Source organism: Mesoplodon mirus, assembly GCF_964341445.2.
Source record: "Mesoplodon mirus genome assembly, contig: HAP1_SCAFFOLD_530, whole genome shotgun sequence".
Lineage (NCBI taxonomy): Eukaryota > Metazoa > Chordata > Mammalia > Artiodactyla > Ziphiidae > Mesoplodon > Mesoplodon mirus.
Window position 1 is genome coordinate 164,565 of NW_028295473.1, and position 24,354 is coordinate 188,918.

A 24,354-nucleotide genomic window follows, 5' to 3' on the forward strand; every position below is an offset into this window, starting at 1 on the left:
AGGAAGGTTACAGGCCGGGGAGAGCAACCTAGGGCGCCCCCTCGGAGCAGTGGGAGTGGGAAGAGGGGCAGGGGTGGAGGGAACCCACGATGGGAGGCGAGTGGGCTCTCCGCAGAGGCCAGCTTAGCCCGCAGGAGCTGCCTGTGAGCAGGGGGCGGGAGGGCACTGCTGCCCTGTGGCTTCTGGGCTTGCCGGATCGCGGCTCTCTGCGAGGGTCCTGAGACTCTGTATCCCCTCCCTCAAACCGCCCCCCTCGCGAGGCCGCGACGCTGGGTGCCCTGTGTCGACAGGCAGAACCCCACTGCCCGCCCCTCTCAGACCCGCCTCTGCCCGCCTCGATGGTCCCCGCGCACTCAGCCAGCGGCCTCTGCTGTGTCTGCTGCTCCTGCTGGGTCTGCTGCTGCGGCCGGTTACCCGTGAAGACCACGCCGGGCACCTCCAGAACCCCAAGTCCGCGGGAGCGCACGCGGGCCCTGATGCGGGACTTCCCGCTTGTGGACGGGTGGCTGCAGTGTGTGCCGGCTGCTGGGGGCCGCTGGGGGCCTAGCCTGGCCCCGGGCAGGGCAGGAGGTCCGGAGCATGCAGAGCTAGTGGGGAGGCTCCCTCCCACCACCCCTGGATGTCCTCTCCATCATCTATGGATGCCCTTCCCCTTCTCTGTCATCCCCTCCCTGGTGGGAACCCCTCAGCCCAGGCCTCAGCTGCTCCTAGTATAGTCTGTGTGACAGTGGGAGGTGGGGGACCCACAGGCTGGCCCAGGCCAGGCAATGTGTCCTGCCTCATCCCAAGACCTAAGGAGCCCACCTATTTGCCTTGACCTCCCTCCAGCCACAACGACATGCCCCTGGTCCTGAGGCAGTTTTACCACCACGGGCTACAGGATGTTAATCTGCGCAATTTCAGCCATGGCCAGACCAGCGTGGACAGGCTGAAAAATGATCTCGTGGGTGCCCAGGGACACACAAGGTGCCACCATGGCTGCTGGGGAATGTGGGGCAGTTTGGGGGCCTCAGAGACCACAGGTTAGTCACATTGGAACTAAGTTACCATAGTGACCTAGAAAGTGCCATGCCATGGATGCTGGGGGAACAGGGGTCACAGTGAGCCAACCTGACGGGCATCCATGTACCACAGGAAAAGCAACGCATTACATGGGACTTCTGGGCACACTGAGTGTTGTGCCAGCTGAGGAGGCTATGAGAAGCCCAAGGAGCTCCAAAGCCCAAACTAAGCCCTTGCCTTCCCTCAGTTCTGGTGAGCCTGCGTCCCATGCCGGACCCACGAACGCGATGCTGTGCGCCTCACCCTGGAGCAAGTTCACCTCATCTGCCCCATGTGTGCCTCCTATTCTGAGCTGGAGCTTGTGACCTCAGTTAAAGGTAGCCGGGGGACTTCCCTGGTAGTCCAGAGGTGAAGACTCCACGCTTCCACTGCAGGGGCCTCGGGTTGGATCCCCGGTGGGGGAACTAAGAGCCCTCATGCTGCGTGGCACGGCCAAAAAAACAAAACAAAATGGTAAAGAGACTGGTCGTGGTAGGTGTTAGGGACTTCAGTTAGCTACCCCTGCCTCTGAAAATGATCATCTGACCTACCTGCCCCCAGCTCTCAACAATACCCGGAAGTTGGCTAGCCTCATTGGTGTGGAGGGCGGCCACTCACTGGACAGGAGCCTCTCCATCTTGCGTACCTTCTATGCGCTGGGTGTGCGCTACGTGACACTCACCCACACCTGCAACACGCCCTGGTGAGCACAGTGCAGATGGTAAGGGCCCAGTGAGGCAGGGATCTGCCCAAGATCACGCTGGGGCCCAAAGCAAGTTTATCCCTGGGATCCAGCCCTGAACCTGGGGTTGGGAGGGGAATGGAGGTTTGCAGAACAAGACTGAATCCCCAGAAGGGCCCTCCTACTGCCAGGCACAGCCCAGTTTGGGTCCCTCCTCTTGCATCAGGGAGTTGCAGGTGTAGACGGTTCGACACAACCTCTTTCTACGCTCTTGTAGCCAAGTCATGGCCACCAGTCAGACTGCCTCCTGGCCATCCTGCAGAGCACAGAGCTCAGCAAAGGGTATCCACCCCTTCTACAGCAATGTCAGTCGGCTCACCAGCTTTGGCGAGGTAAGGACCCGGCTTCCATACCCTGCCCCACATGAATGTACAGCCCTGCCTGTTCCCTACAGATAAATACACACAAGATAAATGCAGCCCTCATGCCCTCTCCCCATCCTGTCCCTGCAGAAGGTGGTGGCAGAAATGAACCGCCTGGGCATGATGGTGGACTTGGCCCATGTCTCGGATGCTGCGGCACGGCGAGCCCTACAAGTGTCACAGGCACCTGTCATCTTCTCCCACTCAGCTGCCCGGGGTATGTGCAAGAACACTCGCAATGTTCCTGATGATATCCTGCAGCTTCTGGTGAGAGACTGCCCTGGCCCTCAAACCTAAAGCAAGAGATTCAAACCAGGAGCCCTTGAACCTGAGCCTCTTCTCCCTCCATTTCCTCAAACGCCAGGTTAAATATCTTCTGCCCCCAAAACCCACGGTCCACAGCCCCTGAACTCTTCAGCCCTAGGTGGGGGTCTAGGTGGTAAGATACTCCTCCAAACCCGGAAACCCAGGGCCAACACACCACCCAGACCAGGGCTGCGGCTCCTCCATTCACACAAACCCAGAGAGGAGATGACTCTGACCTCACAGCCAGGGCTGAACACCTTCCTCACAGGGGCCGAGAGAGTGAACAGGCAGCTGGCTGTGCTGGGGGCCAAGCTGACTGGCCACGGGTCCGCCCCTACAGAAGAAGAACGGTGGCATCGTGATGGTGCCCTTGTCCGAGTGGGTGCTGCAGTGCAACCCGTTAGCCAACGTGTCTACTGTGGCAGGCGAGCCTCACCCTGGGCTCTCTGAAAACTCGGATTTGGAGCTGAAGCTGGGTCCAAATTTAGGGAGGACTTCAGAAGAGCCCCAGTGGTTTGACCCACCTATTGGCAATAGGTACAGCACCCAAAAACCCAAGAATGGACAGTACACAGCACCTTGGTGCCATGTGGAACTGGAGCCACAGAATCAAAACTGCGATACGGATGGGTATCAGGGAGGCTGTCAGACACTGCTTTATGTCAAACACATAAAGAAAATATCCACTATCAGAACCGTTGGTTGACTGACTTTTTTTCACATCTTTCTGACAAAATTCGTGAAGTTGTGAGTACCACAAGCGTCATTACACTTCTGTTCAAGATGTAATCTCAGGCTCACAATCACTGTTTAGCTTCTGTATATTGCAGTGTACATAAAGGTCTGTATTAGTCTGGTTGGGCTGTTATAGTGAAATACTATAGACTGAACGACTTCCACAGCAGAAATTTATTTTCTCACAGTTCTGGAGGGTGGAAGTCCAAGATTAAGGTACTGAATACCATAAGAATTGGTTTCTGGTGAGAACAATCTTCCTGGCTTGCTGACGGCTGTCTTCTTGCAGTGTCCTCACACGGCCTTTCCTCTACGAGCAGAGGGAGAGAGATCTCTGGAATCTATTCCCCTTCTTATAAGGACACCATCAGTCCCTGTCAGATTATTACCTCACCCTTATGACTTCAGTTAACTTCAGTTACCTCCCTAAAGGACCTATCTCCTATCTTCTACAGTCAACTTAGGAGGGGCTTCAACATATAATTTTTCGGGGGACACAATTCAGTCCATAACAACAACTTAAGATAGCTTTCTCTGATTTTCAGTCTTTCACTAATACCTCCCTCTTTGTCTACGAGTTATTCAAGTTTCCTTAAATTTTTTTTTTAATTTTCTTACATTATCCCTTCCCTTTAAATGCTGTCTTCACTTCTTAATTGGCATTTCTTGCAAATGAAGGCACCTTTCCTCACAATATATTGATTACTCTCCCCACTGTAACACAGCGTCTTCTCCCATGACTTTCCTGAAGTGGTTCCACTTTTGTTCATAAAAGTTTAGCCATCCAATCAGATGCTTTATTTTCAGTTCCCATAGCATTTTGCCTTTGGGAAACAACTGACTCCATTAGATGGTGCTTCTTTTAAAACTACCTTCCTTTATGTTTTATAGCAATCTTATGATTTCTGTTGGCATACCACCTAGCTTCTTTCTGATCATTCTTTTTATTTTTAGTTTTCAGTTGTTTCTCTCCTCACTCCTTAGCGTCAGATACTACATACAGTTGGCCTTCTTCTCATCTCTTATATACTCTCTCTCTTACTCCAGCAGCTTTGTTTACCATTTAATATATTATCTGCCAGGCGCCTTCCATCTGTTACCAACATCTCTCCCTCTTTGTCATTTCAGCCTTCGCTATGCTCTCTGAGCTCTCACAGGCAGATCTATTGAACACAGGAATCTCAGTGGAAAATACGAGTACGTTATTTCTCTACTGAGTAAAGCCCTTACAGATCACATGGTCCTGATCCATCTTGCAGCCACCTCATCTGGACTATTTGACCTCCCATGTCACAATAGCAGAGGACCAGACAAGAGGGACACTGGCTCCTAATGACCTCAGCTCAGAAGTGATACACTTGATTCTGCTTCTTTGCCACTGGCCACAACGAATCAAAGGAAAACAGTTGAACTACAAAGGAGGATGAAAAATGTAGATAAGCACATAGGATATTTGATGAGTGCTATCTCGAGGTGACATCACCTCCCATCAAACTTTTATTTCACAGAGAAAACACAGACTATAAAGCAAAAACACCCCAAACTACCTTCTTCTCTTTACGTCCAAGAAGAGCTTTTCGACATAGTGTATAAATACCTAGTCTCACTTCCTCAGTATCTTCCATTCATTTTCCCACCTCATTGGTATTGTTAAGGTTTTCCTCTTTAGCGATTGTATTTTGGCCCCCTCCCATTAAAAAGCTGCCTCCCTCCCATTAAAAATTACTCTTGCTTGATGCCAAGTAATTCTCTAGTTACCTTTTCTCTCTTCCTAATTTCACAGTGCAGTTTATCAAAACTTGTATTTATTCTCATTGTCTGTATTTTCTTATCTTTATGTACCTCGTGACTCACACAATTTTGCTCTTTTCTTCTTACTTATCTGCACTGGAATTGCATTCACCAACATTTAGTTTGTGATTAAACTGAGTGAATATTGTTTGGTCATTCTGTCACCTTTCAGCAATAGTTGATTTTGTTGATCAAACTTGGCATCTCAGAAAAATCTTTCACCTTCACAACAGTAGCATCTTAACCTGCTACTTCTTCCTCCTGCCTCTGGACATCCTTATCTCTTTCACTGGGCACTCTCACTCTGCCCTCTGCCAAGAGATGTGTATTTCTCAGAAGCTCTCTTCTGCCCTTGATAGATGGTCTCATCTACTCTTGTGATTCCAGCCACCATATATATCACAGATCTTGACCTAAAACTTACATCTCTCTCTCCTGAGTCTCTTACAAACTTAACTAATTGCCAACTGAACAACTCTGCCCAAGTATAACATGGACACTTAAAATTAATTATGTGATGTTACTGAACGATTAATTTTACCTTCAATACTTAACTTCCACTATTCATCTCTCTACATCATTTAGACCACCACTATTTGTACACTTGTCCAAGTTGGATACTGGGGGAACACTCAAGACTCTGGACTCTGACAACCCTCAGAATGGGAGAAAATAGTTGCAAACGAAGCAACTGACAAGGGATTCATCTCCAAAAAATATAAACATAAATAAATTTGTAAACTATATAAGCAACTCATGCAGATCAATATCAAAAAAAACAACCCAATGAAACAATGGACGGAAGACCTAAACAGACATTTCTCCAAAGATGGCCAACAAACACGTGAAAAGATGCTCAACATCACGAATTATGAGAGAAATGCAAATCAACACTACAAGGAGGTATCACCTCACACCGGTCAGAATGGCCATCATCAAAAAATCTACAAACAATAAATGCTGGAGAGGATGTGGAGAAAACGGAACGCTCCTACACTGTTGGTGGGAGTGGAAATTGGTACAGCCACTAGGGAGAGCAGTATGGAGGTTCCTTAAAAAAACTACAAATAGAACTACCATATGACCCAGCAATCCCACTACTGGGCCTATACCCTGAGAAAACCAGAATTCAAAAGGAGTCATGTACCAAAATGTTCATTGCAGCTCTATTTACAATAGCCAGGAGATGGAAACAACCTCAGTGTCCATCGTCAGATGAATGGATAAAGAAGATGTGACACACATATTCAGTGGAATATTACTCAGCCATAAAAAGAAACGAAATTGAGCTATTTGTAATGAGGCGGATGGACCTAGAGTCTGTCATACAGAGTGAAGGAAGTCAGAAAGACAAAGACAAATACCGTATGCTAACACATATATATATATGGAATTTAAGAAAAAAAATGTCATGAAGAACCTAGGGGTAAGACAGGAATAAAGACACAGACCTACTAGAGAATGGACTTGGGGATATGGGGAGGGCGAAGGGTAAGCCATGACAAAGTGAGAGAGTGGCATGGACATATGTACACTACCAAACGTAAAATGGATAGCTAGTGGGAAGCAGCCGCATAGCACAGAGAGATCAGCTCGGTGCTTTGTGACCACCTAGAGGGGTGGGATAGGGAGGGTGGGAGTGAGGGAGATGCAAGAGGGAAAGATATAGGAACTTATGTATAACTGATTCACTTTGGTATAAAGCAGAAACTAACACACCATTGTAAAGCCATTATACTCCAATAAAGATGTTACAAAAAGAACACTTGTTTTTTCTTTTGTTTTGTTTTTTGTTTTTTTGTTTTTTACCTTTTAGTTTAAATTTTAGTTCCTGCCCCCAAACATCCATTAAGTCCCCAGGAGAAGGAAAAGGGGATGTGACTAGCAATAGAGAGAAACTTCCTTCACAACAATGGCCATGGCAAGCTTAGGCACTTTTGGTGAAATCTCTCTGGGAAGTACTGGCAGAGGAATAAAAGGCAAACTGACACAGAAGTATTGCCTGGTGTGCATTTCCAGGCTCTGCCTTCTTTCTCATGTCTTGGCGGCAGGTGGAGGAAGAGGAGAAAAGGTTAAACTTTTGTATCAACCGGCAGAATAAGCTTATAACATCCTCTCACTACCTCTGCATGGGTTCTAGTCTCTGCAGCACTACATAAGCTTTGCCCAAAGTAATGAACAGTTGAAAGTCCAATGTAATACTTCACCAAACAACTTAAAAATGCTTGCACACTGGAAAGGATTCAGTTGCGGAGAACACAAATGGACCCAGAGCAACTTTTGCCAAAAGAGAATATTGTGCTAAATGTACAGCCATCGCTCTTTTCCATATGAAGAAACAGTCAGAAGGATAAAAGAACTTGGTCAAAAATCACACAAGTAAGTAGGACAGAATCTGGTCTGTCTGTCATAAGGGTTGTGTTCTTTAACCACCAGGCTAGCTTTTCCCAAACCTGATTCATGCACAGAATAACTATACACCTCTGTTTGCCTTGAATATTCCCTGTTTATACGTATGCCTGCTGCAGTTTTTAATATTGCCCACTTTGACTCCCCAAAGCAACCAAGAACTCACAATAATTTGGTCACTCTATCCATGGACCACTGTGGTGGGACTGCCCAGGAAGCTTAAAAGTGCAGCCTCCCGAGCCCTACTCCAGATCTAGATAAGTTTTCTTAGGGTTGGCTCAAGAATCCAGGTACAAGTCTTTCTCGGTGCTTTTGTGAGTCTCTCGCTCTCGTAAGTTAATAAACCGTTTATTCCGCCTTCCCCAGATGCCCAGCCAGGTCCTGTTAAGGTAGGAGTCCCCCCGCCACATCACAGGGATGCTCCCAGTCAAGTAATCTCTGGAGCCGTGGAGAATCTGAATGGTCTCATGCTGGCCCACCTGCCATGACAAACCTCCTCCAGAGCATTCCCTTTCACAGTTTACATTCTACCACTCCCAAAGGCAGTCCGCTCCAATGAGGCCTGACTTTGTCTGTCCTAACGTGTACCCGCTGATTCAAGCAGTTTAGGAAGAGAAGGTGCTGTGCTTCTCAACCACGGTGGCCCAACCTCTAAAATGGTAGTCGAAGCAGTCTCTACCTCCTGGGAACAACGCCTCTGCAACAGCCCCATTAAACGAATGTCCCATCTTTGCTTTTTCAGGGTGGGGGTCGGGCAACAGGGAGTCCCCCTCCTAAAGAAGGTTCTCTCTCATTGCCACACTATCAGAGGCTGCCCCAAATGTGCTTGCTTCCTGTGGGCCTGATCAGGCTAAGGGCAGAGTTGTCTCTTTCCTTCTCTGAGGCGGACCAAATCGTCTGAGTAACACCTCTTCACACTGTTGACCATGTTTCTCACGGGGGCTGCTGCTGAGTCTTTATCTCATCCTTTCATGGTGGAGAGACAGAGGATTCTAATGACTTTTACTTCTAGGGGAGAGGGGCCTGGAGTGATTATGTTGTCATTTTGTATTATGTCCTTTTGTCATGAATTTGTTTTCAATTTCATGTTCAAATGGGCCCACCATTCCCACTTTGTGAGGTCATTCAGCACCCGCATTTTGCACCTTTAACATCTCTCTCAGTATCACTTGGAAATGTTTGAAATGGCAGGAGCTTGTCCTCATATTCCTATCAGCTGTAAACCCGGAGCCCCGACATGAACCTAACCATTGAGCAGAACACCTCTCCACTACCTGTGTACCACTGCGAAGGCCCCTTAACCTCTTGGTTTCTTTAAGTCCTCAGTTGTAAAAATTTCAGGGTGCGATGAATTTATATTGGGGGCAGGACAAGGTCGAGAAGAGTGTGTCTTTGCTTTTATTCTTCCAAACTGGAATGTCTTCCCTCTCTTCCCCATGGGTCCAAATCTCACTTGTCCTTCAGGCCCACTGCAAAGGAGCCTTCCCTGATTCCCCTGTCCACACAAATCTCTGCCTCTTAGGCTAAGTGCCATACAACCTAGCTGTCTCTTACCTTAATCTTGCCTCTCAAGCCAATCACAGAATGTGGGTCTCTCTTGCCCTCCTGTGGCCCCTGGGGCTGTGCCAGACCACCAGCACGCCCCACCTGGGGTGTCTACTAGACTACGGCATTGGTGGGGAGGCCCAGCTGTGAGGGGCCAGGCAGAGTACCTCTGCCTCTACCCTGTTCTCCTCCAAAAAACTGCCCCTCCTCCTGAAGCCTGCCCCTCAAGTCACAGGTTCCATATATGACCTCACTGGGTAGTGATGCCCTCACAGGCCTTCTCACAGATTCCACGGTAACAGATTCCATGGTAACTGACAACCAAACAGATTCGTATCTGGTGGAGGACTGGTAGGGAAGTTTCTCTGACTATCAGAGACAATGTCTGACTTCATAGGCTATATATACTCAACCCTATGCTCTGTTCCCTGGCTGGGCAGTGCAGCAGGTACACCCAGACCGGCCACCTCCACAGGAGGTATGGGATACAATCCACCTCACCTGGCTGGCACATGTTTTTGTGGGGCCTGCCAACTATGTACAACTGAGCACACTCCCACATGTAAGTAATACCAGTGACCTGGGACACCTTCAGGGACCCACAGGGCTCACTGCTGAGGACAAGTGAAAGGTCATCCCTGGACAAGTGTGCAGGACGGTTCTAAGCTTTATAATGTAGCCTTCCCCTTTGGGCTACAGGATGCTTCCATTCAGGCCCTTTCCTGAATGGCCTCTTAGCAAAAGACAAGTGCATTTTTGTTGGCAAACGGTAAATGGAGCAGTTTGAGGAACAGGGCCACAATTAGAAGCACACCTTCAAACCCAGGCACCTCTGTGCTGTCATGCAGACATCTCTATCGGTCCTCTCAGACACATCCCATACTGAGTTGCTGAGTACTCGGGGACAGGGTGGTGCCATATTGATGGGAAGACCGGAAGAATGAAGGGGGGGGTGATGAAGTGCTAATGAGACGGGAGGGCTGAGGAGATGGTGTCCCAGGAGGCTGCGTTGATGTGAGCCTAGACTTGGTACCCAGACCCCGGTTCTGAGTCTCCTGATCACTCTGCCTCAGTATTTAGCCTTGTTCTAATCTAGATAAAAGTACCAGAGGGCTAGAGTTCAGTGTGGTTGAAACAGGCGGTATAACTGGGGCCCAAGAGGGGTTGCCAAGGTGAGAGGGGTTCTTAACAAATTTGTATTAGATTATTTCTTTCCAAAACTTGAAAGACATTTCCATTAAAGCCTCAGAAGTGACAGACTGCAAGAAATGTTTTCTCTGTTGTGGAAGGGAGAGATGGAGAGGATCATGAGTGCAATTTCTTTCGGGTTCTACTGTTTTCCCTGGAAACGGTGAAGAGACTTCCTCATCTGCTGCAGCCGTAGGCGCTAGGGATTGCTTTTGCAGCCAGTGTCCCTTCTCTAGGGACTCATAGAGGTGATGGGCCAAGGCTGTGTTTTGGATGTCAAGTAGATTAAAGGTCTTCAGCCAGAAACTGGGAGAGACATGAGAGGGGGAAATTGTGGCAGGAGACTGTGCACAGCACAAGTGACTGATCAGTTCTGATTTTCTTTGCAGCAGCAGTGGCTCCCGTTTGTCCTCCCACACCCGGGCACTACCATGTCCTCTACCGAGGGTGTGGAGAAACGCAGTTGGGCTGGCATGGGGAGACATACTGCCTGGTTGGTGGCTACCGGGCCTACGGGGATGTTCCTTTGGCCCCACCAGCAAAGGTGGAAGCAGTGAAGCCAGTCCCCAGACGTGCGCCCAAACGAAAGCACTCTTCAGAAAGTTCGGACGAAGAGCTGGGCTGCTCCAGACCCAAAAACCGGCGATTGGAGCATGGTGGACCTGCTCCCTGAAGCAAGAACAGGATGGAGAGTCAAGCAGCATGCACCCTGCCCCGAGGTTCACATGCTCCTTTACTGCCAGCCCTTTCTGTCCCCAGTGGGGTCCCTTACTGCTCAATAAAATGTTTGTGTGTAACACATTTCTAGGGTCGCCAGTGCTCAGACTTAGGTCACTACCCCTGTGCTAGGCACTCCTGCCACCTGGGAAAGGTTCCAAAGGTGGAACAGCTCCAGGGGGTGCCAGGGATCACAGCAAAAACTTGAGAGGCTGGGGATGAAGGAGTTTGGGCACAGTCCCTAAAGCATCTCTGTGGTTGAGCTTCTGTGAGAAGGCACATACCCAGAGAGAGAGAGAGAGAGAGAGAGAGAGAGAGAGAGAGAGAGAGAGAGTGTGTGTGTGTGTGTGTGTGTGTGTGTGTGTGTGTGTTGAGGAGAGGGGGTCTCTAGAGGAGGCAGCTAGGGGGAGGGCCTGAGGCTGGCAATGGGGAATGGCGTGCAGCCTCTGAGTAAGCACAGGCACTTAAGCCCTTGAGGTTTCTGGGAAAGCTAGAGCCACAAGGGCCACGAGATAAGGCAAGTGTAGCAGCAGAACCCAGGTGCCAGGTCTTTCCTCAGAACCTATACTTCTCCACGAGGCCGGGCCTTCCACGCTGAGGTAGGAGGGATCCTGGCCAGAAGGTCAGCCAGCAGCTCTGGGAGGAAGATTGCTGCGGTGGGGACTCTGCTGCCATGGAAATCACTTCATTTCCTTCCACTCAAATAGCCTGCTGACTGGCTTCCTGCTCTGTTGAGTAAAAGGGTCGCTGACTCTCCCCAGAAGGTCGTTCAGTTCACATCCCCAAAGTCCCTCTATTCAGGCCCTGGGGAGGTGTAGCGACTCCTGAGGGCGCTCTTTCCTGAGGCTGGCTGACAGAAGTGGGGGAGGTTCCTGATAGTTCCCAGGCGCTAGTTGAAGTCCCCAGAGAATGGTCATGCAGGTTGGGGAGTCAAGTAGGTGGAGAGAGAAGGTCGGGGGCAGAGGACCCCTTCCTGAAACCAGAGCTCACATGGTTACCCCCCACCCCCCCATTTCCAGAAACTATCTCTTCCCCCACACAAGCCCTCATGGCCCAGTCCCGGGAAACCGGGAGCCCAGAGCACTTGTGGCCACAGAGGCACTGGCACGCAGCCCTCAGGGTGGGCGGGGCCGGCTGCAGGCAGATGGGGATGAGGTGTGCTCCCGGGAGGCCTCGGGCTGAAGGTGGCCCTCTGAGAGAAGCACCCCAGCTTGGACAGGAAGGTTACAGGCCGGGGAGAGCAACCTAGGGCGCCCCCTCGGAGCAGTGGGAGTGGGAAGAGGGGCAGGGGTGGAGGGAACCCACGATGGGAGGCGAGTGGGCTCTCCGCAGAGGCCAGCTTAGCCCGCAGGAGCTGCCTGTGAGCAGGGGGCGGGAGGGCACTGCTGCCCTGTGGCTTCTGGGCTTGCCGGATCGCGGCTCTCTGCGAGGGTCCTGAGACTCTGTATCCCCTCCCTCAAACCGCCCCCCTCGCGAGGCCGCGACGCTGGGTGCCCTGTGTCGACAGGCAGAACCCCACTGCCCGCCCCTCTCAGACCCGCCTCTGCCCGCCTCGATGGTCCCCGCGCACTCAGCCAGCGGCCTCTGCTGTGTCTGCTGCTCCTGCTGGGTCTGCTGCTGCGGCCGGTTACCCGTGAAGACCACGCCGGGCACCTCCAGAACCCCAAGTCCGCGGGAGCGCACGCGGGCCCTGATGCGGGACTTCCCGCTTGTGGACGGGTGGCTGCAGTGTGTGCCGGCTGCTGGGGGCCGCTGGGGGCCTAGCCTGGCCCCGGGCAGGGCAGGAGGTCCGGAGCATGCAGAGCTAGTGGGGAGGCTCCCTCCCACCACCCCTGGATGTCCTCTCCATCATCTATGGATGCCCTTCCCCTTCTCTGTCATCCCCTCCCTGGTGGGAACCCCTCAGCCCAGGCCTCAGCTGCTCCTAGTATAGTCTGTGTGACAGTGGGAGGTGGGGGACCCACAGGCTGGCCCAGGCCAGGCAATGTGTCCTGCCTCATCCCAAGACCTAAGGAGCCCACCTATTTGCCTTGACCTCCCTCCAGCCACAACGACATGCCCCTGGTCCTGAGGCAGTTTTACCACCACGGGCTACAGGATGTTAATCTGCGCAATTTCAGCCATGGCCAGACCAGCGTGGACAGGCTGAAAAATGATCTCGTGGGTGCCCAGGGACACACAAGGTGCCACCATGGCTGCTGGGGAATGTGGGGCAGTTTGGGGGCCTCAGAGACCACAGGTTAGTCACATTGGAACTAAGTTACCATAGTGACCTAGAAAGTGCCATGCCATGGATGCTGGGGGAACAGGGGTCACAGTGAGCCAACCTGACGGGCATCCATGTACCACAGGAAAAGCAACGCATTACATGGGACTTCTGGGCACACTGAGTGTTGTGCCAGCTGAGGAGGCTATGAGAAGCCCAAGGAGCTCCAAAGCCCAAACTAAGCCCTTGCCTTCCCTCAGTTCTGGTGAGCCTGCGTCCCATGCCGGACCCACGAACGCGATGCTGTGCGCCTCACCCTGGAGCAAGTTCACCTCATCTGCCCCATGTGTGCCTCCTATTCTGAGCTGGAGCTTGTGACCTCAGTTAAAGGTAGCCGGGGGACTTCCCTGGTAGTCCAGAGGTGAAGACTCCACGCTTCCACTGCAGGGGCCTCGGGTTGGATCCCCGGTGGGGGAACTAAGAGCCCTCATGCTGCGTGGCACGGCCAAAAAAACAAAACAAAATGGTAAAGAGACTGGTCGTGGTAGGTGTTAGGGACTTCAGTTAGCTACCCCTGCCTCTGAAAATGATCATCTGACCTACCTGCCCCCAGCTCTCAACAATACCCGGAAGTTGGCTAGCCTCATTGGTGTGGAGGGCGGCCACTCACTGGACAGGAGCCTCTCCATCTTGCGTACCTTCTATGCGCTGGGTGTGCGCTACGTGACACTCACCCACACCTGCAACACGCCCTGGTGAGCACAGTGCAGATGGTAAGGGCCCAGTGAGGCAGGGATCTGCCCAAGATCACGCTGGGGCCCAAAGCAAGTTTATCCCTGGGATCCAGCCCTGAACCTGGGGTTGGGAGGGGAATGGAGGTTTGCAGAACAAGACTGAATCCCCAGAAGGGCCCTCCTACTGCCAGGCACAGCCCAGTTTGGGTCCCTCCTCTTGCATCAGGGAGTTGCAGGTGTAGACGGTTCGACACAACCTCTTTCTACGCTCTTGTAGCCAAGTCATGGCCACCAGTCAGACTGCCTCCTGGCCATCCTGCAGAGCACAGAGCTCAGCAAAGGGTATCCACCCCTTCTACAGCAATGTCAGTCGGCTCACCAGCTTTGGCGAGGTAAGGACCCGGCTTCCATACCCTGCCCCACATGAATGTACAGCCCTGCCTGTTCCCTACAGATAAATACACACAAGATAAATGCAGCCCTCATGCCCTCTCCCCATCCTGTCCCTGCAGAAGGTGGTGGCAGAAATGAACCGCCTGGGCATGATGGTGGACTTGGCCCATGTCTCGGATGCTGCGGCACGGCGAGCCCTCCAAGTGTCACAGGCACCTGTCATCTTCTCCCACTCAGCTGCCCGGGGTATGTGCAAGAACACTCGCAATGTTCCTGATGATATCCTGCAGCTTCTGGTGAGAGACTGCCCTGGCCCTCAAACCTAAAGCAAGAGATTCAAACCAGGAGCCCTTGAACCTGAGCCTCTTCTCCCTCCATTTCCTCAAACGCCAGGTTAAATATCTTCTGCCCCCAAAACCCACGGTCCACAGCCCCTGAACTCTTCAGCCCTAGGTGGGGGTCTAGGTGGTAAGATACTCCTCCAAACCCGGAAACCCAGGGCCAACACACCACCCAGACCAGGGCTGCGGCTCCTCCATTCACACAAACCCAGAGAGGAGATGACTCTGACCTCACAGCCAGGGCTGAACACCTTCCTCACAGGGGCCGAGAGAGTGAACAGGCAGCTGGCTGTGCTGGGGGCCAAGCTGACTGGCCACGGGTCCGCCCCTACAGAAGAAGAACGGTGGCATCGTGATGGTGCCCTTGTCCGAGTGGGTGCTGCAGTGCAACCCGTTAGCCAACGTGTCTACTGTGGCAGGCGAGCCTCACCCTGGGCTCTCTGAAAACTCGGATTTGGAGCTGAAGCTGGGTCCAAATTTAGGGAGGACTTCAGAAGAGCCCCAGTGGTTTGACCCACCTATTGGCAATAGGTACAGCACCCAAAAACCCAAGAATGGACAGTACACAGCACCTTGGTGCCATGTGGAACTGGAGCCACAGAATCAAAACTGCGATACGGATGGGTATCAGGGAGGCTGTCAGACACTGCTTTATGTCAAACACATAAAGAAAATATCCACTATCAGAACCGTTGGTTGACTGACTTTTTTTCACATCTTTCTGACAAAATTCGTGAAGTTGTGAGTACCACAAGCGTCATTACACTTCTGTTCAAGATGTAATCTCAGGCTCACAATCACTGTTTAGCTTCTGTATATTGCAGTGTACATAAAGGTCTGTATTAGTCTGGTTGGGCTGTTATAGTGAAATACTATAGACTGAACGACTTCCACAGCAGAAATTTATTTTCTCACAGTTCTGGAGGGTGGAAGTCCAAGATTAAGGTACTGAATACCATAAGAATTGGTTTCTGGTGAGAACAATCTTCCTGGCTTGCTGACGGCTGTCTTCTTGCAGTGTCCTCACACGGCCTTTCCTCTACGAGCAGAGGGAGAGAGATCTCTGGAATCTATTCCCCTTCTTATAAGGACACCATCAGTCCCTGTCAGATTATTACCTCACCCTTATGACTTCAGTTAACTTCAGTTACCTCCCTAAAGGACCTATCTCCTATCTTCTACAGTCAACTTAGGAGGGGCTTCAACATATAATTTTTCGGGGGACACAATTCAGTCCATAACAACAACTTAAGATAGCTTTCTCTGATTTTCAGTCTTTCACTAATACCTCCCTCTTTGTCTACGAGTTATTCAAGTTTCCTTAAATTTTTTTTTTAATTTTCTTACATTATCCCTTCCCTTTAAATGCTGTCTTCACTTCTTAATTGGCATTTCTTGCAAATGAAGGCACCTTTCCTCACAATATATTGATTACTCTCCCCACTGTAACACAGCGTCTTCTCCCATGACTTTCCTGAAGTGGTTCCACTTTTGTTCATAAAAGTTTAGCCATCCAATCAGATGCTTTATTTTCAGTTCCCATAGCATTTTGCCTTTGGGAAACAACTGACTCCATTAGATGGTGCTTCTTTTAAAACTACCTTCCTTTATGTTTTATAGCAATCTTATGATTTCTGTTGGCATACCACCTAGCTTCTTTCTGATCATTCTTTTTATTTTTAGTTTTCAGTTGTTTCTCTCCTCACTCCTTAGCGTCAGATACTACATACAGTTGGCCTTCTTCTCATCTCTTATATACTCTCTCTCTTACTCCAGCAGCTTTGTTTACCATTTAATATATTATCTGCCAGGCGCCTTCCATCTGTTACCAACATCTCTCCCTCTTTGTCATTTCAGCCTTCGCTATGCTCTCTGAGCTCTCATAGGCAGATCTATTGAACACAGGAATCTCAGTGGAAAATACGAGTACGTTATTTCTCTACTGAGTAAAGCCCTTACAGATCACATGGTCCTGATCCATCTTGCAGCCACCTCATCTGGACTATTTGACCTCCCATGTCACAATAGCAGAGGACCAGACAAGAGGGACACTGGCTCCTAATGACCTCAGCTCAGAAGTGATACACTTGATTCTGCTTCTTTGCCACTGGCCACAACGAATCAAAGGAAAACAGTTGAACTACAAAGGAGGATGAAAAATGTAGATAAGCACATAGGATATTTGATGAGTGCTATCTCGAGGTGACATCACCTCCCATCAAACTTTTATTTCACAGAGAAAACACAGACTATAAAGCAAAAACACCCCAAACTACCTTCTTCTCTTTACGTCCAAGAAGAGCTTTTCGACATAGTGTATAAATACCTAGTCTCACTTCCTCAGTATCTTCCATTCATTTTCCCACCTCATTGGTATTGTTAAGGTTTTCCTCTTTAGCGATTGTATTTTGGCCCCCTCCCATTAAAAAGCTGCCTCCCTCCCATTAAAAATTACTCTTGCTTGATGCCAAGTAATTCTCTAGTTACCTTTTCTCTCTTCCTAATTTCACAGTGCAGTTTATCAAAACTTGTATTTATTCTCATTGTCTGTATTTTCTTATCTTTATGTACCTCGTGACTCACACAATTTTGCTCTTTTCTTCTTACTTATCTGCACTGGAATTGCATTCACCAACATTTAGTTTGTGATTAAACTGAGTGAATATTGTTTGGTCATTCTGTCACCTTTCAGCAATAGTTGATTTTGTTGATCAAACTTGGCATCTCAGAAAAATCTTTCACCTTCACAACAGTAGCATCTTAACCTGCTACTTCTTCCTCCTGCCTCTGGACATCCTTATCTCTTTCACTGGGCACTCTCACTCTGCCCTCTGCCAAGAGATGTGTATTTCTCAGAAGCTCTCTTCTGCCCTTGATAGATGGTCTCATCTACTCTTGTGATTCCAGCCACCATATATATCACAGATCTTGACCTAAAACTTACATCTCTCTCTCCTGAGTCTCTTACAAACTTAACTAATTGCCAACTGAACAACTCTGCCCAAGTATAACATGGACACTTAAAATTAATTATGTGATGTTACTGAACGATTAATTTTACCTTCAATACTTAACTTCCACTATTCATCTCTCTACATCATTTAGACCACCACTATTTGTACACTTGTCCAAGTTGGATACTGGGGGAACACTCAAGACTCTGGACTCTGACAACCCTCAGAATGGGAGAAAATAGTTGCAAACGAAGCAACTGACAAGGGATTCATCTCCAAAAAATATAAACATAAATAAATTTGTAAACTATATAAGCAACTCATGCAGATCAATATCAAAAAAAACAACCCAATGAAACAATGGACGGAAGACCTAAACAGACATTTCTCCAAAGATGGCCAACAAACACGTGAAAAGATGCTCAACATCACGAATTATGAGAGAAATGCAAATCAACACTACAAGGAGGTATCACCTCACACCGGTCAGAATGGCCATCATCAAAAAATCTACAAACAATAAATGCTGGAGAGGATGTGGAGAAAACGGAACGCTCCTACACTGTTGGTGGGAGTGGAAATTGGTACAGCCACTAGGGAGAGCAGTATGGAGGTTCCTTAAAAAAACTACAAATAGAACTACCATATGACCCAGCAATCCCACTACTGGGCCTATACCCTGAGAAAACCAGAATTCAAAAGGAGTCATGTACCAAAATGTTCATTGCAGCTCTATTTACAATAGCCAGGAGATGGAAACAACCTCAGTGTCCATCGTCAGATGAATGGATAAAGAAGATGTGACACACATATTCAGTGGAATATTACTCAGCCATAAAAAGAAACGAAATTGAGCTATTTGTAATGAGGCGGATGGACCTAGAGTCTGTCATACAGAGTGAAGGAAGTCAGAAAGACAAAGACAAATACCGTATGCTAACACATATATATATATGGAATTTAAGAAAAAAAATGTCATGAAGAACCTAGGGGTAAGACAGGAATAAAGACACAGACCTACTAGAGAATGGACTTGGGGATATGGGGAGGGCGAAGGGTAAGCCATGACAAAGTGAGAGAGTGGCATGGACATATGTACACTACCAAACGTAAAATGGATAGCTAGTGGGAAGCAGCCGCATAGCACAGAGAGATCAGCTCGGTGCTTTGTGACCACCTAGAGGGGTGGGATAGGGAGGGTGGGAGTGAGGGAGATGCAAGAGGGAAAGATATAGGAACTTATGTATAACTGATTCACTTTGGTATAAAGCAGAAACTAACACACCATTGTAAAGCCATTATACTCCAATAAAGATGTTACAAAAAGAACACTTGTTTTTTCTTTTGTTTTGTTTTTTGTTTTTTTGTTTTTTACCTTTTAGTTTAAATTTTAGTTCCTGCCCCCAAACATCCATTAAGTCCCCAGGAGAAGGAAAAGGGGATGTGACTAGCAATAGAGAGAAACTTCCTTCACAACAATGGCCATGGCAAGCTTAGGCACTTTTGGTGAAATCTCTCTGGGAAGTACTGGCAGAGGAATAAAAGGCAAACTGACACAGAAGTATTGCCTGGTGTGCATTTCCAGGCTCTGCCTTCTTTCTCATGTCTTGGCGGCAGGTGGAGGAAGAGGAGAAAAGGTTAAACTTTTGTATCAACCGGCAGAATAAGCTTATAACATCCTCTCACTACCTCTGCATGGGTTCTAGTCTCTGCAGCACTACATAAGCTTTGCCCAAAGTAATGAACAGTTGAAAGTCCAATGTAATACTTCACCAAACAACTTAAAAATGCTTGCACACTGGAAAGGATTCAGTTGCGGAGAACACAAATGGACCCAGAGCAACTTTTGCCAAAAGAGAATATTGTGCTAAATGTACAGCCATCGCTCTTTTCCATATGAAGAAACAGTCAGAAGGATAAAAGAACTTGGTCAAAAATCACACAAGTAAGTAGGACAGAATCTGGTCTGTCTGTCATAAGGGTTGTGTTCTTTAACCACCAGGCTAGCTTTTCCCAAACCTGATTCATGCACAGAATAACTATACACCTCTGTTTGCCTTGAATATTCCCTGTTTATACGTATGCCTGCTGCAGTTTTTAATATTGCCCACTTTGACTCCCCAAAGCAACCAAGAACTCACAATAATTTGGTCACTCTATCCATGGACCACTGTGGTGGGACTGCCCAGGAAGCTTAAAAGTGCAGCCTCCCGAGCCCTACTCCAGATCTAGATAAGTTTTCTTAGGGTTGGCTCAAGAATCCAGGTACAAGTCTTTCTCGGTGCTTTTGTGAGTCTCTCGCTCTCGTAAGTTAATAAACCGTTTATTCCGCCTTCCCCAGATGCCCAGCCAGGTCCTGTTAAGGTAGGAGTCCCCCCGCCACATCACAGGGATGCTCCCAGTCAAGTAATCTCTGGAGCCGTGGAGAATCTGAATGGTCTCATGCTGGCCCACCTGCCATGACAAACCTCCTCCAGAGCATTCCCTTTCACAGTTTACATTCTACCACTCCCAAAGGCAGTCCGCTCCAATGAGGCCTGACTTCGTCTGTCCTAACGTGTACCCGCTGATTCAAGCAGTTTAGGAAGAGAAGGTGCTGTGCTTCTCAACCACGGTGGCCCAACCTCTAAAATGGTAGTCGAAGCAGTCTCTACCTCCTGGGAACAACGCCTCTGCAACAGCCCCATTAAACGAATGTCCCATCTTTGCTTTTTCAGGGTGGGGGTCGGGCAACAGGGAGTCCCCCTCCTAAAGAAGGTTCTCTCTCATTGCCACACTATCAGAGGCTGCCCCAAATGTGCTTGCTTCCTGTGGGCCTGATCAGGCTAAGGGCAGAGTTGTCTCTTTCCTTCTCTGAGGCGGACCAAATCGTCTGAGTAACACCTCTTCACACTGTTGACCATGTTTCTCACGGGGGCTGCTGCTGAGTCTTTATCTCATCCTTTCATGGTGGAGAGACAGAGGATTCTAATGACTTTTACTTCTAGGGGAGAGGGGCCTGGAGTGATTATGTTGTCATTTTGTATTATGTCCTTTTGTCATGAATTTGTTTTCAATTTCATGTTCAAATGGGCCCACCATTCCCACTTTGTGAGGTCATTCAGCACCCGCATTTTGCACCTTTAACATCTCTCTCAGTATCACTTGGAAATGTTTGAAATGGCAGGAGCTTGTCCTCATATTCCTATCAGCTGTAAACCCGGAGCCCCGACATGAACCTAACCATTGAGCAGAACACCTCTCCACTACCTGTGTACCACTGCGAAGGCCCCTTAACCTCTTGGTTTCTTTAAGTCCTCAGTTGTAAAAATTTCAGGGTGCGATGAATTTATATTGGGGGCAGGACAAGGTCGAGAAGAGTGTGTCTTTGCTTTTATTCTTCCAAACTGGAATGTCTTCCCTCTCTTCCCCATGGGTCCAAATCTCACTTGTCCTTCAGGCCCACTGCAAAGGAGCCTTCCCTGATTCCCCTGTCCACACAAATCTCTGCCTCTTAGGCTAAGTGCCATACAACCTAGCTGTCTCTTACCTTAATCTTGCCTCTCAAGCCAATCACAGAATGTGGGTCTCTCTTGCCCTCCTGTGGCCCCTGGGGCTGTGCCAGACCACCAGCACGCCCCACCTGGGGTGTCTACTAGACTACGGCATTGGTGGGGAGGCCCAGCTGTGAGGGGCCAGGCAGAGTACCTCTGCCTCTACCCTGTTCTCCTCCAAAAAACTGCCCCTCCTCCTGAAGCCTGCCCCTCAAGTCACAGGTTCCATATATGACCTCACTGGGTAGTGATGCCCTCACAGGCCTTCTCACAGATTCCACGGTAACAGATTCCATGGTAACTGACAACCAAACAGATTCGTATCTGGTGGAGGACTGGTAGGGAAGTTTCTCTGACTATCAGAGACAATGTCTGACTTCATAGGCTATATATACTCAACCCTATGCTCTGTTCCCTGGCTGGGCAGTGCAGCAGGTACACCCAGACCGGCCACCTCCACAGGAGGTATGGGATACAATCCACCTCACCTGGCTGGCACATGTTTTTGTGGGGCCTGCCAACTATGTACAACTGAGCACACTCCCACATGTAAGTAATACCAGTGACCTGGGACACCTTCAGGGACCCACAGGGCTCACTGCTGAGGACAAGTGAAAGGTCATCCCTGGACAAGTGTGCAGGACGGTTCTAAGCTTTATAATGTAGCCTTCCCCTTTGGGCTACAGGATGCTTCCATTCAGGCCCTTTCCTGAATGGCCTCTTAGCAAAAGACAAGTGCATTTTTGTTGGCAAACGGTAAATGGAGCAGTTTGAGGAACAGGGCCACAATTAGAAGCACACCTTCAAACCCAGGCACCTCTGTGCTGTCATGCAGACATCTCTATCGGTCCTCTCAGACACATCCCATACTGAGTTGCTGAGTACTCGGGGACAGGGTGGTGCCATATTGATGGGAAGACCGGAAGAATGAAGGGGGGGGTGATGAAGTGCTAATGAGACGGGAGGGCTGAGGAGATGGTGTCCCAGGAGGCTGCGTTGATGTGAGCCTAGACTTGGTACCCAGACCCCGGTTCTGAGTCTCCTGATCACTCTGCCTCAGTATTTAGCCTTGTTCTAATCTAGATAAAAGTACCAGAGGGCTAGAGTTCAGTGTGGTTGAAACAGGCGGTATAACTGGGGCCCAAGAGGGGTTGCCAAGGTGAGAGGGGTTCTTAACAAATTTGTATTAGATTATTTCTTTCCAAAACTTGAAAGACATTTCCATTAAAGCCTCAGAAGTGACAGACTGCAAGAAATGTTTTCTCTGTTGTGGAAGGGAGAGATGGAGAGGATCATGAGTGCAATTTCTTTCGGGTTCTACTGTTTTCCCTGGAAACGGTGAAGAGACTTCCTCATCTGCTGCAGCCGTAGGCGCTAGGGATTGCTTTTGCAGCCAGTGTCCCTTCTCTAGGGACTCATAGAGGTGATGGGCCAAGGCTGTGTTTTGGATGTCAAGTAGATTAAAGGTCTTCAGCCAGAAACTGGGAGAGACATGAGAGGGGGAAATTGTGGCAGGAGACTGTGCACAGCACAAGTGACTGATCAGTTCTGATTTTCTTTGCAGCAGCAGTGGCTCCCGTTTGTCCTCCCACACCCGGGCACTACCATGTCCTCTACCGAGGGTGTGGAGAAACGCAGTTGGGCTGGCATGGGGAGACATACTGCCTGGTTGGTGGCTACCGGGCCTACGGGGATGTTCCTTTGGCCCCACCAGCAAAGGTGGAAGCAGTGAAGCCAGTCCCCAGACGTGCGCCCAAACGAAAGCACTCTTCAGAAAGTTCGGACGAAGAGCTGGGCTGCTCCAGACCCAAAAACCGGCGATTGGAGCATGGTGGACCTGCTCCCTGAAGCAAGAACAGGATGGAGAGTCAAGCAGCATGCACCCTGCCCCGAGGTTCACATGCTCCTTTACTGCCAGCCCTTTCTGTCCCCAGTGGGGTCCCTTACTGCTCAATAAAATGTTTGTGTGTAACACATTTCTAGGGTCACCAGTGCTCAGACTTAGGTCACTAGCCCTGTGCTAGGCACTCCTGCCACCTGGGAAAGGTTCCAAAGGTGGAACAGCTCCAGGGGGTGCCAGGGATCACAGCAAAAACTTGAGAGGCTGGGGATGAAGGAGTTTGGGCACAGTCCCTAAAGCATCTCTGTGGTTGAGCTTCTGTGAGAAGGCACATCCCCAGAGAGAGAGAGAGAGAGAGAGAGAGAGAGAGAGAGTGTGTGTGTGTGTGTGTGTGTGTGTGTGTTGAGGAGAGGGGGTCTCTAGAGGAGGCAGCTAGGGGGAGGGCCTGAGGCTGGCAATGGGGAATGGCGTGCAGCCTCTGAGTAAGCACAGGCACTTAAGCCCTTGAGGTTTCTGGGAAAGCTAGAGCCACAAGGGCCACGAGATAAGGCAAGTGTAGCAGCAGAACCCAGGTGCCAGGTCTTTCCTCAGAACCTATACTTCTCCACGAGGCCGGGCCTTCCACGCTGAGGTAGGAGGGATCCTGGCCAGAAGGTCAGCCAGCAGCTCTGGGAGGAAGATTGCTGCGGTGGGGACTCTGCTGCCATGGAAATCACTTCATTTCCTTCCACTCAAATAGCCTGCTGACTGGCTTCCTGCTCTGTTGAGTAAAAGGGTCGCTGACTCTCCCCAGAAGGTCGTTCAGTTCACATCCCCAAAGTCCCTCTATTCAGGCCCTGGGGAGGTGTAGCGACTCCTGAGGGCGCTCTTTCCTGAGGCTGGCTGACAGAAGTGGGGGAGGTTCCTGATAGTTCCCAGGCGCTAGTTGAAGTCCCCAGAGAATGGTCATGCAGGTTGGGGAGTCAAGTAGGTGGAGAGAGAAGATCGGGGGCAGAGGACCCCTTCCTGAATCCAGAGCTCACATGGTTACCCCCCACCCCCCCATTTCCAGAAACTATCTCTTCCCCCACACAAGCCCTCATGGCCCAGTCCCGGGAAACCGGGAGCCCAGAGCACTTGTGGCCACAGAGGCACTGGCACGCAGCCCTCAGGGTGGGTGGGGCCGGCTGCAGGCAGATGGGGATGAGGTGTGCTCCCGGGAGGCCTCGGGCTGAAGGTGGCCCTCTGAGAGAAGCACCCCAGCTTGGACAGGAAGGTTACAGGCCGGGGAGAGCAACCTAGGGCGCCCCCTCGGAGCAGTGGGAGTGGGAAGAGGGGCAGGGGTGGAGGGAACCCACGATGGGAGGCGAGTGGGCTCTCCGCAGAGGCCAGCTTAGCCCGCAGGAGCTGCCTGTGAGCAGGGGGCGGGAGGGCACTGCTGCCCTGTGGCTTCTGGGCTTCCCGGATCGCGGCTCTCTGCGAGGGTCCTGAGACTCTGTATCCCCTCCCTCAAACCGCCCCCCTCGCGAGGCCGCGAC

At 50.0% G+C, this 24,354-nt stretch overlaps 2 pseudogenes across 2 annotated transcripts; both read left to right on the forward strand.

The window, feature by feature from the left end:
• Positions 1-89: 89 nt before the first annotated feature.
• LOC309797433 (dipeptidase 2-like) lies at positions 90-12,018 on the forward strand (annotated as a pseudogene). Its single transcript has 10 exons — positions 90-214; positions 319-502; positions 829-998; positions 1,260-1,379; positions 1,603-1,744; positions 2,046-2,115; positions 2,236-2,412; positions 2,792-2,872; positions 7,753-7,775; positions 11,856-12,018. The product of its transcript is annotated as a dipeptidase 2-like (transcript).
• Positions 12,019-12,142: 124 nt separating this feature from the next.
• On the forward strand, positions 12,143-22,845 carry LOC309797434 (dipeptidase 2-like; annotated as a pseudogene). The gene is made up of 9 exons: positions 12,143-12,196; positions 12,344-12,555; positions 12,882-13,051; positions 13,313-13,432; positions 13,656-13,797; positions 14,099-14,168; positions 14,289-14,465; positions 14,845-14,929; positions 22,562-22,845. The product of its transcript is annotated as a dipeptidase 2-like (transcript).
• Positions 22,846-24,354: the final 1,509 nt, after the last annotated feature.